The sequence below is a fragment of the Atta colombica genome, unplaced genomic scaffold (genome assembly GCF_001594045.1).
Source record: "Atta colombica isolate Treedump-2 unplaced genomic scaffold, Acol1.0 scaffold121, whole genome shotgun sequence".
Classification (NCBI taxonomy): Eukaryota; Metazoa; Arthropoda; class Insecta; order Hymenoptera; family Formicidae; genus Atta; species Atta colombica.
Genome location: NW_017259208.1, coordinates 1,199,827 through 1,213,035, shown reverse-complemented (window position 1 = coordinate 1,213,035; position 13,209 = coordinate 1,199,827).

Below are 13,209 nucleotides of genomic sequence, written 5' to 3'. Positions count from 1 at the left end.
GCCGGCATTACGCATCACATGAATTAAAACTGCTTTTGAAGGCAATATTTCCTTAGCGACAAATAATAATTAGTTGCTATTCTTGCTTGCAGTTCATTTCTTTGGTGCTAAACCGCTTCGTCGAATGAGTCTTAAATTAAATCTTGTTGAAATATTTCAGGAATTTATAGAAAATCCTGTTATATATTTAATAATGTGTTTTATTTTCAAATTATCTTATTTATTATAGTATCATATTATTATCGTATCTTATTATATAAGTATTATATAAATTATTTTATTATATTAATCTTTAGAGGCAAGGATTTATTTTTTAAATAATACAACTTCTCTCTCTCTCTCTCTCTCTCTCTCTCTCTCTCTCTCTCTCTCTCTCTCTTTCAATAAGTTTGTTAAAATTTATTATTTTTTATTATATTTCTCGCCTCAAAAATATTGTCTCGCCTCAAAAATAAAGCCAATCCTAGATAATATAAAACATTTCAACAATATTGCGATATGTTGCTACAATATTGCTAAACTGTTTCACGTAACTTCCTCTTATGTAAATTTAGTATCAAACTCATATAAATCTTTTCACGAGCGATGTTATGAACTACAATAAAATATAACATCTGTGATCGTACAGAATGTTTCCTAACATCAATTGAATCCTATTTTTAGAATTTATAAAGGATCGTCTTCCTTTCATTTTACGAACCATTCCGAAATAAAAAATAGCATTTCCCATGGTGCGACGTAAAAATACAACAGCAACGGTTCGCGGAATCAATTACCGTTCGTTTTGCTCAGTGCACGGGCTACGATAGCTTCGCCATTAATCATGCCCGCGCCGTGCACGATTGTTTTTTACATCGGTGAAATTGCACGCCTGATTCAAGCTGCCAAAAAGTGGGTCACCATCTTGAGATGGGAACTCATGTCATGATGAACCGGCGCGGCGCGGTGCGAACGACGAGCGAGGATCGAGCGTAGCCGTCATTACGATTACTCGCACGTATCCCACACGTGGTCGATACGTTAATTATGGGGAGGACTCCATAGCTACGACTGACATCGCGCACGTTGCACGAAACCGCCTTGGGCGACGCGCGTTCCTCGGTGTCGTCGACCATCAGTAATAGAACACGAACGCGGTGTTTTTTTATAGCCGCGCGTACATCACTGTCCGAGTGTATCAGATAAAATTAAGTGACAATTAATCGAGATAATGAGATTTAAATAAAATTCGGAGGAAACATATTATTTTAAAACTCTCGATTTCAATGAAAATAATTTTGCTATGATTTAAAATTAAAATACGCGCCTATTAATATTTAACAACATTTAAAAGTTCTTTGACATAAACATTTTTGGTAGTATCAAAGATAACAGGCTACACAAAGTCAATTTAAACGCGACATCTTTGATCCATCCGCTGCACATTGTATAATTAATTCGATGTCTCATCTTATTGCATATGTATATATATTCCTCCTTTCCCGTTACTTCGACACGATAGTCTGGACCATGTACGTTTTACAAAGCGCGAGACTGAACATTACCTGTTATAAAATCTTGGAGATTAAATTATACGACGCGCGCGGCGCGGTGTATGGCCAAATATCGGGGTTGCTATTTTTTGCACGCTACCATTTTGCGACGGTGATGATGGAAAGGTATTTGCGGTACGGTCGTCATCTGTGGGATCTTTCGAAGTCGAAGGGAGATCAGGGGTCATTTGAGCGAAGAAAATTCTGGTTACGCAACACGGCGAAGGGGGAAGCGGCTAAGAGAGAGAGAGAGAGAGAGAGAGAGAGAGGGGGGGGGCTGCTCGTTCGACGTTCCGGCTGGTACATCGCCTCCGAGGGAAGAAGATAGATGAAAATCGTACGAGACAAGAGACTAGAAGGTGGATGCCGACGGGGGCGGCGGGGGTGGCGAGGGAGAGGAGGTGGATGGCGAGGGGAGAGGCGGAGGGGGAAGGAGGTGGGAAGGGGTCGCCCACGCACGCGTAGGATAATTGCACGCGTGATTCTCCCTCGGTTCTCCTTTTCTTTCCCTATCTTTCCGCCTTGCCCTTTTGCAAGTGCTTTCTGCCTCACGCTTATGCGTACCGTACGTACGATACGTACATACCGAGTATGTACACGCGAGTTAGCATCTGCATGCGAGAGAAGCCCGAGCGTAAGGAGATCTTGGTTTCGCGCGGGACGGCAGGGGCGGCCGGGAACGGGGAAGCGGAGAAGTGAGAGGGGAGGGGAAGGAGGGAGGGAGGGAGGGAGCAGGGGAAAGGAGTGGAAGCGCTTGAGGAGGAGGTCAGAGGTCAGCCGCACTCTCGACGAGGCAGACGCGACGCCCACCGAGCGACACCCACGCGAAAAGCCTTCTTCTCCACGAAGCCCTCGTCTTCTTCACCTTCTTCCTTCTTCTTCTCCTCCGCGCGTTCCTTTCCATTCTTCTGCCCGAACTTCTCTCCCCTTACTCACGCGCTTCTTTCGCTTCTTTCGCTTCTTTCCGCTCGCGTCCACGAAACGCGCCGACTTTCTTTTTTTGAGCCAGACTGTACATTACATATATACCGATACTGAATTCTTCGCATATCAACAGGAATACTTCGCCACGTTTTTTGCCTTCGCATCAAATAATCGTACGCTCGCACGCAGGACGTTTCGTCCAGGTGAGTCAGAAAAGAGGAGGAAGCTGTTCATTTAAATGATAACAAATACGAAAAAGAATTGTTACGGAAAAGTTGTATTTAATTCTGATTATTAATAATAATAGATACTGACCTTTCTCTTTCAAAAAATACGAAGTAGCAGAGCAATGTAAAGAAATAATATATTATAAATTAATTTTTTCACAAATCATGAAATTTAGCTTTTATTAAGATTTTAAAGGATTAAATAATGCTATTATTATTAATGTATTTTAATTAAATTATAATTAAATCTATAATAATGTTAATTATTATTTTAGAATTAAATAAAACATGAATTGAATAATATTAATATTAATATTACTTTATAATTAAATAAAAGATGTTATTGTAATATTTATCACACAAAAATTGTATTGGGAAATTTTAATTCAATACAAAATCAAAAACTGTCTATTATCTACAATACATTTGTCCATCATGAATGCGTGTGTTATGAACAAAATTTTCTATAACTGTCAAGACATCACGTTGCAAGTTATCAATGTTATTTACAGTTATAATGCATACGTTAAGTAACAGAATAGTTTCGCAGGAGTCCCACGGACAGTCACTTATTCATGTCGTAAATCGAGACGATACGCGCGAATGATGAACCGAGGATGAGCGTTCGCGTTACGAGACGCGCGATGTGTTCGCGTAACCGGCGCAGTGACGAGCTAGAAACGGCGGCACTAAATCAACAGGCAAAATTTATCGCTAATATTTTTCCGGCGCGCAGTTAACTGTCGCGCGGTCGTTAGCGGTGACAAAAGATTCGTAATTTATCGAGTCTCCGGTTTAACCGGCCGGGGTAAAGTCTTCCGCGGACGCTAAACTTTCCGTTTACGACTACTTCAATGGATCGTGAAGCTCTTCCTTTGTACGCAGCGTGAAACGCTTACAGATGATGGCGAAACGCTCGTTCCTCTCCTTTCCTTTCCTCGTCTATCTTTCTGAATTCGATTATCTGCTCGTCCGCGACGGGGACGGACCAACCGGTCAATCGTGCCGTATGACGCTCGGCGTTTATAGCGCATTGAAGAAACGTTATTAACGCGAGTCTTCCACGATCAAGACATTTCTCTTCGTGTCGCGAAGACGACTTGCATCGCTTCTCTCGCGAGAGGCAAATTCCGTGATTCAACTTCTTCTCGATTACGCACGAAATATCTATGAACTCGGTAAAGCATCCTCTGCTCTTCGGAAAAACACGTTCTTCGGAAATTATACTGAAACAATTATATTGAAATAATTTTTTTTAATCTTGAATTTTTTTCAAATAATTTTTAAATCGATAAAAGCAACTGATATCAAGCTCCTTATGTAATTTTTGTTATAAAGTTTATATATATGATGTTAATTTTTGGCATTTATTTATTTGCAGTTAATATTCTCTGAAACTTTTAGAGTGAATTGTCACTTTAAAATCTCACTCTTAAAGATTAAAAATTGAGCCATTCTTTTTCTAGACTGATTCAATTTTCAATCTTTAAAGTGAGAGATTCCACTCCAAAGAATTTAGAGGGTACGTTATTATAAATTATAGCATTCAACCGTTATTATAAATTACGGTATTCAATCGTTAATTTATGACATAAAGAAGTATAGTATTGATAGCATTATAGAAGTATTTAATTCGCAGAATGATAGATGACATATATTTTATATTGGCAAATTTGTTTTACAATGAAGTCGTTTCACGATGCAAATGTGAGGATAACCGTATTCACGGGTATTTAGCGCCGGCTGTTAAAATAAAAAAAGAAGCTCGGACCAACGAAAGAAATCACGATGGACTGGGAAGCATTACGAGGGATTACACCGGTAAGTCTGGACTAACTGGCAGCCTGACGTCATAATCTGAAGAAATATTCGGACGACTAACTTTACCGCCCCGCGTTCTCGCTTCATTCTCCACCCGTCTTCCTCTTCTCCCTTCCGCCCACGATTATAGATTGAGGATCGAAGTTGATGCTGTGCGGGAGGAGGGAGAAAAGTGACGCGAGCAAGGAAGAGAAAAGGATACAAGGCGGCGTGCGAGGACCGAATGAGTACGAGCGAGGAAGGAACAGTTAGACGAAGAAGGAATTTATTATACTCTTGAGAATTTGAGGTAAAGACTGACGGGGAAGAGATCTGGACACGATCTACGGTAAATGCTCCAGCAGATCCTCGAGGTGATCACCAAGATTTTCGAATCGATCAATTAAGCGGCGTGTGGGAACCGTCCGGTCCGGTCTCATCCGTCCGTCCATTCGATCAGAACCAAAAAATCAGATGTTGATCTCTCCGCAAACCTGTAATCCTCCTGAAAAGAAAAGAGAGGGCTCCAACTTCGAGACGGGATTCCCTTTCTTCCTCATGTCTGCTGCCTTTCCTTTTGGGATCACCAAATATGACGAGAGTATAAAAGTTGAACGGAAGTAAGATGTAAATAATTTTGTATACAAGGAACGTAGAGAATGTAATAAAAATTCTCTATAAATATTTTTCACGTCGATTATTACAATGATCTGGATTCTATAACATTATCTAATATCTTTGAACTGGATTATCATATAAAAATAGCACATTCATTCTAGGTTGACATTAAAGTAACATAACATGATTTCGTATATAAGGAATGAATGTAGAAAATGTAGTAAAATTTTTTTTAAATGTATAAATATTTTTTATGTTGATTACTACAATGATTCGATATGATAATATTATCTATTATTTAAGTCTTTGATCTCAATAAAACATAAAATGGCGCATCCATCCTAGTCGACATATCAACTAAAACATCTAAATCATGTTATAATATTATTTTAAATTATAATATTTTTCTTTAATTTCGCACTCAATAATATAACTATTATATAATATCATATATTATATTATATAATAATATTCTTGAGTGCAAAAAATTATAGGATAAATTTCATGTTACTTTCAATTGTTATCAAAGTTGGTAAAGACTAATGTTTTTTTTTTTAAGATTAAAACGTATCATATTTTTTCTTAAATATATTTTTAATGCTTCAAATATGTTTTAAAGTACTATAAAAAAAAAACACATTTAAAATATATTAAAAACATCAATTAAGCATGTTTTAAACTGTTTAAAATACGTTTAAAACATGTTTTTTACCAACTCTGATTGTTATCGATTGAGATGTATATAACATTATTATTTTAAGTTATACATTTTGTTCACAATGACGCGATAGAAATGAAGAGGTTTATAAAGATATCGTGGTATCGTCACTATAAAGAGAAAACAATCAGTTCTGATATCAGTTCGTACGCATAGTAACTCTAGAATTAAGAAATGCGAATGCATCGGACTTAGATTTCTCAGCAAAACAGCACGATGTCATGGTATTTTACCGAAATAAGCGATGACATCGGTCCGCCGCGCCAACGACGTCGTCGCTGCATTATCGTTCCACACGCGTGCCTTTTATTGTGCGACAGTTTCCGCGATGGGCACCAACGGCGAATTAAGGAAAGTAACGTATCGCCGTTGATCGCGTCGCCGCCATAGCGGAACGATGTGTCTACCCTCTCCGAGGGCGGCGAGAAATCGAGGCTTAATCTCGCGGCGAAAGGGACCCTAAACGCACGGAACGTGGATACGATGATCTTAAATTCTCGCGAGGGCCTTACTCGATTACCTGCCCACGCGATTTCTCGAAGCTAACCCGAGCGTCAGGACGAAACACGGGGTAGGAACATCGGAAGAATACGAGATAACATGGGCGCGGACGAGGAGGAGAGAAAACGAGAGGAGACGGTGAGAGAAGAGAGCGGTGAGAGAAAGAAAGGTCGAAGATAGAAGGGATGGATGAAGGGAAGAGATGGAGGAGGAGGAGAGTGTGTATCCGTGACAAGAGACTAGATCTATGCTGGTGGGACCACACGTGCGACGACGACGACGACGACGACGACGACGAGGACGACGAGGACGACGACGACGAAGATGACGACAGCGAGGAGACGAGAACGGATACAAGAGTATGTTTTCTGGGTACCCGGGACAATTTTTGGTCGTTCCGGAGGCTGTAGATATCTCGCTGCAACGAGGCGTAAGGAATATCCGAAGAATCACGGACGGCGCTGCCGTCTGTTCTTTTTTTTTTTTTCATTTTTCTCTCTCGATGCCCCGCGATCAAGAGGAGAGGAGAAAGAGGATCGATCCTGAACGAGAGGTGGATCAATGGACTGAGGGAGGTAAGAATCGAAGGATGGTAAAAAGGGTGAGAGACGAGAGAACCGAGAACGGACCACCGGTGACGTCCTTGACGTTTTATCGTTATCCAGTTGATTGGGCTGAAAATTTGACGAACTGGTTCCGGCCGTCTTACCGTCTTCCGTCCCTCGCTTCCCGCTTGACATGTTTCTTTCCTTCGTCGCAGTTCGGGATGCGTTCCGCGGCGGGATACACAATCGGACAGCTCACTTAATGCGACGAGATGAGACGCTAACGATAAAACTAATATATATAGAATATATCGAATGTATTGCTCCCTTATTTCAAAAGTGACACAACTCGAAGAATGTGATTTTCGAATTATCGTACCATGAATGAATTATCTATAATATAAACCGGATAAACATTATCCTACCAGGTGTCAAAAATGAACTAACTTATAACTTCATTAAAAAAACTAAAAAAAGGTGGATTTTAAATGTTGTGAAACATAATTGATGACGTGAAAAATATACTTTTTGTTGGTATTATTTGATTAGGATATTAGAAATAATTTCTGTCAAGTTGAAAAATAGTTTTTCTTCTTTCCTGGGAAGCTTAATTTTTTATGCTGCGTCACTTATTTTGAAATAAGGGAGTGATATATATAGTGTGTGATGCATATATACATATAAAAGATGGTACATGATGACAAGATAAGAACGGAATATGCGCGTGAACAACCACGCGAGGATTAATATTCGTAAGGCGATTTTGTTGATATTTTAGCAGTCGGTACGGCCGCGAATAACGATGAGGTAGCGTGACGTCGGTTTATACCACAACCAGATCGCGACCTGCACAAAAGAGGCGTTTATGCGAAAACCAGATCTACTGATGGCATGAGTAGAGAGACAGCCGTTGACTCTGTCGCAGCGGCGCGTTAACAAAGAGCACACGTTTCTACATCGACAATGACGTTGGAGAGAAAAAAATCGTGTGTATATAGGGTGTCCAGAGTTTCCTGAATTTTCTTTTTTATATAAATTTTAGAATTAATTTGAAATAGATTTAACCTTCAAGCAAAAATATTGAGACATTTAAAGGCTTTACAATAAGTCATTACCTAAGTTTTAAGTTTTAAGTTAATTAACCGATCACAGTCGATTATTCTTCTCACAATCAGTTATGATTGGTCGATTTCTTACATCTTATGACTTAAAATTTAAATAATGACTTATCGTAGAAAGCCTCTTATAATTTTTAAATTATAATAGAATAGAATTAGTGCAATTTACAAGATAAGAATAAAAATGCGTAATAAAAAAAATTTCGAAAGATAAATTTAAATATTAAATACTAAAGATAAGACCTCAAGTCAAGTAATCAACTGAGGAAAAAATTAATTCTATAATATTAGTTAAGAAAACAATTAATACAGATTTATAACTTTTAATAATAATTAAAATATTTTATTCATTTCATTACATTTGGGAATGAAAATATAATATAATAAATAAATATAACTGTGTATGATTACTTAATTATTGTTCTTACTCAATTATTGTTCTAATATAAAAATTTTGCAAGATGTTAATTTTTAAATTACAAAGTATAAAACAGAGAAAAGATTTATCATTGTTATGATTAAAGAGATTATATTTCGATAACCATTGAAAATCAAATCCGCGTTGACGTGACATGTTTCGCACGAAATTAACTATAGAATTCGCTGTGTGGAATCCACAATGAAGTGTTATTTCCCTCGAGACACCCTATAGAGGCGCGAGGGTGAAGGGGAACGAGAGGGAACGAAGAAAGGGCGAGACGAGGAAGAGGATTGTCGCCGTTCGAGATCCACTGGCGAGAGCGCCATTCTGGGCCCGGGTGGTCCTCCGTCAATCTGCTGCTCATACTGCTTTCGGCACAAATATCCTTCGAGGATGTACTGGGTCCTACCTCCTCACGCTTTTTACTTTCTTTCGACGATGCACATAACAGGCCGTCTTTTCCCGGCTCGTTACTTCGCGAGAGTAACGTGAAAAAGGATAAACAAAAATACGCAGAAAGCGACAGGGATTAATGTGTTCGCAAAGAGATACGATAAGTAGCTTTTACTATGAGCATTCTATGAATATACTTAACAGTTAAAGAATATTTTTTTTTTTGAGGAGTATTAATATACAATTTACTGATGGAATTCGTAATAAACAGAAATTCGTAATACAAAACAGAATGAGCATTTGTTAAGTTGTTTAGAGGGGAATAAGGAGTAAAAACAGAAAGAGTAATCCTTTGCCAGGTAGAATAAAGATGCATAGGGAGAAGCAACATTCGAAAGAAGACCGAAAATCAGTGAAGTGCAACGTCGCGAGAGATACATACGCGAAGAGGTCTCTTGGGAAGGAAGGAAGGCCAAGATCTCGTAAACCAGAAGATTAGGATCTGAGGCGACGGCCACCCACTCCGAGTTCGCTCATTTTCGCTCCTTTTCTTCCGCCTCCTCTTATCCCGAACTCCATCTCTCTTTTCCTTGTTCTGGAGCATTCCCAGGTCTGTCGGACACTGCCGTCTTTGCGTAGCGACAATTAACCGTAAAACGTCTAGAATCTTATTTATTTTCTTTCCCGCTGGGGTCACGTGCAGTACTCGAGTGAATAGAAATATAAGGATCGTTTTTCTCGGAATCATTAAATCTATTCAAAAATGTCATTAACCTGGGAATAGTCACCTAATTTTAGGTGACTAAACTTAGGTTAACCTTTTCTTTACGTAAACAGTCATTTATGCTCGTTTCTACCAATAGTTCAATTTTGATCTTGGTTCACATTAAAGAATTAGAAAAGAATAAAGAGTAAGTTGAATTGAGATTAACGTTAATCTACATTGATAAAAATGGGAATTAGAATTTTTTCACTCTTTAATAAAAAATCACTATTATTAACATATAGCATATTATTTATTGTTTTTCAATTTATTAATATTTTAGAACATGACATTATTTTTAAAAAATAAAGATTTTAATTAATATTTTTTGTTGCCAGAATTTGATGGAATTGTACATTTAAAGGTTTGTAAAGAATAGTAATTAAAACAGGAAAAATATCATATGTTAAACAATTTTACAAGAAATCACATTTTCCTGCTGAAATATAAAAATGCTCTAGATGATTATCTTTATTTTTCAGATTAGATTAAAGAACTTATATATAATTGTATTCTTGCAAAGTTAATAGAACTTTTCTTTGCGATACAAGAAAGGAAGCTTAAGATTATAAACATAAGCTTATTGTCCGAAATAATAAATGAAATTGCAATAATTATAATAATTGAAACTTGAATCAAAAACTTATTTTTTCGTTTACAACAATTGATTAAACATAATGTACGAATACAATAACTTTATTAACATAATGTTCTCAGCTTATCTATGAATAGAAGTTTATACATGCATGTTTCATTCATAGTAACTTGGTCGACTTTTGACGTGGGAAGACATGAAAGATTTCCGCGATTATTAGAGAAGCGATTGCAGAAGTTCAGATAAGCATAAAAGCCTATTACAGTTATCTGTCTTAATCTACTGCCAAACGATTTAGCTTTAAGTAATACAATATTTTCCAAAGTTTCCGCAGTTTGTGATGTAGCAGGAAAGGCAAAAACGTGTTGGTGGTCGGATCGGCCACAAGATAACATTTTCCTGAAGATTGATCGGTCACTTCGCGGCATCGTGTTCCTTAATATAGCGTGTCTCAACACAAATTGTCTTAATCGAATCGAGGGACGCGATCTGCATCAACCGTGCAAGAGAATTTAAAGGCGAGTCTCAAGGGATACGCGATGCATGGGCGAAGCACCATGTTAAATCGGGCACGTGTAGACGTGTGACGATAGATGAGGAGAGGAACAGAAGAGGAACAGTGAGAACGGCTTGAGCCACAAAGCAGAGTAGGGCGATAGGGTTGCCCTTTGAAAGAGAAGGGTTGAAAGACCAGAGAAAATAAGACAAATGTTAAGAGTTAACTTAAATAATGACACTTCGCGTTGGACAACGTGTAATTATTATAAATCATCTTTGTATTAAGATATCTCGGTATTCTTTTATTCTTTTCATACAGCATTAGAGAAATGGGGGATGTTTTATAACGTTTCTCTAAATGTTTTTCTTGAATAAATAAATTTTCATTAAACGCTCAAATGTGGGCAAAGAAGATATCACTTCCCTCTATTTATTCGTAAATAAATAGAATAACACTAAAATGTACGAATTAACACAATTAGAATAAAAATAATTTGTGACAGTAATTAAGTGACATTGAACGAATCTTTTTCAGAACTCAATCATCTCGCTCGTTTACCCGTGTATCGATTACAAGAACAAAAGAGAAGCGCGAGGTTAATGCGAGAACACGGAGGTGCGAAGAAGGGCTCGAAATAAAAGGGATAAAAGGAATAAGGAGTGAGACGAAGGGGCACAATGCTGTGTCGGTCAACTGCGACGCTCGTATAAAAGAAACCGTGACGCTGGGAGAGAAAGAGTCGAGGAAAAGGGAAGAGCGAGAGGTACAGGCAAGGTATGGGGCAAGAAGTATGGAAGGAGGCCCAGCGTCGAAGTAGAGGAGGGGGAGAGACGAATCTTTGGAGGTTTCGCAGTTGTAAATAATGCATTATAAATATAGGCACGCAGGACGCGCACGCTCACGCAACACAAGGGACGCGTGCTTCGCATAGCTGCGCGCATTGTGGGCCCAGCACGAGGCCATACGGGACCCTATATAGCGGGTCTCATGGGCCTCACGGGGCCCCGTCGTCACAGCGGCCGGCGATACACGGGACGGAGAGGGCCCCGCTTAGACAACAATCACATTCATCGAGAAACTCACAATGCTAATCGTAAAGACGCCGCCTATTATGCCGGCATGTCCACGGAGGGTTCACGAGGGTCCTCGAGGAGGCGGGCTTATCTTCCTTTTTCTGCCAACGACCTGTGTATGTGTGAAGGGCTCTGAGTTTATTTCATCGACTCTCTTTGAATTGCCGTCGAATCGAGAGACACTCGCGGCTTTGTCGCGCTCGTATAACCTTTTCCGCCTTCGAATGCACACAGGGATGCACGCGGATGAAGTCGACAACGTCGGGGGTGGCGGCCGTCGGGATGCCGCACAGGGGATTCATAATACAGATGGGATTCAACGCCGCGGGGGCTCCTAAATCGCTCTACATTGACCAAAGTTTGCCTTGTCGCATGTTGCGTGCTCACTGCTCATGCGATCCTAATTAACTCTTTAAAACGTGGGCAAGAATTGGAAGTAGATTTCCTTTTTATGCGATATCTTATTATAACGAACGAATAATGAAAATTCCGAAAGGAATCCTTATAATCTTGTTGATTTTATTTTAATCCTTATACATCATACATTTTTTTATATACATATACATTATCATATCTATACATCATATTTATACATTTTGAAGTTATTACGAGGCTCAAGTATAATTAAGTTTCACAAATATTTAAACCAGATGAAATATTGTAAAATATTCTTCAAAATTATGTTCGTATTCGTTATATGTCCTTAAATATATGATGAAAAATATACGATATAGGATGAAAAGTATCGGTTACCATAATACTGGTTCTCTGCAGGATATGCCTACAATGCTTATTGGTGATTATATTTGTGTTAGCACTGAAATACAACAAACGTTTGAAACTAACCGTTTTGCTTGCGCGTGTTCATTTTTAAAATTTGTCACGGTTACAAATGTAGTAGCCAACCGCGATACTTCCAACTGGAATATTGTCACTGTTAACGGCCTCTTTTGTGGTAGAATTCTTCCCAAAACCTGCGATCAAAAGCGGCGCCCAAGATAGAAGATGAAACGACAAGGCCCCCTGTGGAACCACCGGTAGCCTCAGAGAGGTGTCTCCTCTTTCGGACCACCGTTGACGTTTTTTTTCTTTGTGAGATTTATTCTGCGCGCGCGCGAATAGCCGTGGGAAGAATGCTTAAATTGTAGGAGGCGGAAAGAAAAAAATTTGACTTTCCAAGGTACCAATGTTCCTCAAATTTGCCTGAACAAAAAAAGGTTATTGAATTGGCATTTTATTGCATTCTTATTTGCCATACAATACATATAATGTATATGATACTTATAATACATATTGTATACAAAGTATAGGTATACAAGTCAATAAATGTCTATCATTATCTATTTAATTACTTATGCTCACATTTCATTTACGAGTACTGTTTCCTAAGTATACTTGAGGTATACTCTTTATATATTGTTCTGAAGCGTTCCATTGGACTGCACTAAAAATTTCTATCCCGCTCTTTTGCAAATTTCACAC